The sequence below is a fragment of the Furipterus horrens genome, unplaced genomic scaffold (genome assembly GCF_987537825.1).
Source record: "Furipterus horrens unplaced genomic scaffold, mFurHor1.1.pri manual_scaffold_1, whole genome shotgun sequence".
Taxonomy (NCBI): Eukaryota; Metazoa; Chordata; class Mammalia; order Chiroptera; family Furipteridae; genus Furipterus; species Furipterus horrens.
Window position 1 is genome coordinate 125,109,980 of NW_028327171.1, and position 1,190 is coordinate 125,111,169.

Below are 1,190 nucleotides of genomic sequence, written 5' to 3' on the forward strand. Positions count from 1 at the left end.
CTTAATCTCTAAATATGATAGGTTACATTGATAGGTATTTGAATATTGAACCTGCATTGCATTCTTGGAATAGACTTCAACTGGTCATAATGTTTAATTCTCTATTATACTGCAGAGTTGTATTACTTAGGCTTGTAAACTAAAATTTGTTAAGACTGTTCAAATTGTCTGTTTCACACTGTTGTGGCTGTTTGCATTTTTGAGTAATTGATCCATTTCTTTTTTTTTTTTTATTAATACAAAAGCCTTTTATTATTTTTTCACACTTATCATGCCATGAATTCATAGGGTATAGGTTCAAGCAGCTCAGGCTCCTTTCAATTAGTTCTCACAAAGTGTGCTTCTCTGGGTGGAGCAGGCTGATGCTTCAGTTGAACCCAGATACCTTTCTCTTTGGCTTCCTTCTTTTTCTGATCATTTTCCTTCACATGTTTCAGGAAGCTATCTCAACACTTTGAGTGCTTAATATGCTCAATATGTACATTAATTCTCTTGGCAAGAATCTTGCCCTTAACTTGCTTGTTTACAACAATGCCCACCACATGCTGAGTGACATTGTAGGCTCTTCCAGTTTTGCCATGGTAACATTTGTGGGGCATTCCTTTTTGAAGAGTGCCCATTTCTTTGATGTCTACAATATCACTTTTCTTGTAGATTCACATGTATGTAGCCAAAGGAACAACTTAATGTTTTCTAAAAGGCCTAGAGAACATATAGCGGGTACCTCTCCTCTTTCCCTTTGTGTTAGTCATTTTGGTGAATTACTGAAAGATGATCCATTTCAATTAAGTTGACAGTTTATGTATATACAGTTGTTCATAATATTTTATTATTATTTTAAAACATATTTTTAATTTAAACAAATTTTAAGCATAATTAATTGATTATATTGTTACAATAGTTCCAATTTTTTCCCCTTTGCTCCCCTCCACCCAGAACCCACTCTTGCCCAGCAATCCCCCACCCAAGTTCATGCCTATGGGTAAAAAATAGAAGCTCTCCCACTTCGCCCTTTCATATATTCTTTTTTTTAATAATTAATTAATTATTTTAAGAATAAAAAATAACAACCTCTCCCTCTGACTTAAGACCCTTTATAATCTTATTAAGAACAATGGGTGACGGTCTCGAGCTCCTCTAGCTGCTTCAAGCTGGACATGGTCATTGTCCTACCTACCCTTAGGTCCAGA

The 1,190-nt window shown here is 35.0% G+C and overlaps 1 pseudogene; it reads right to left on the bottom strand.

Moving 5' to 3' along the window:
* Positions 1 to 269: 269 nt before the first annotated feature.
* Positions 270 to 765, bottom strand: LOC150021893 (large ribosomal subunit protein eL21 pseudogene; annotated as a pseudogene).
* Positions 766 to 1,190: the final 425 nt, after the last annotated feature.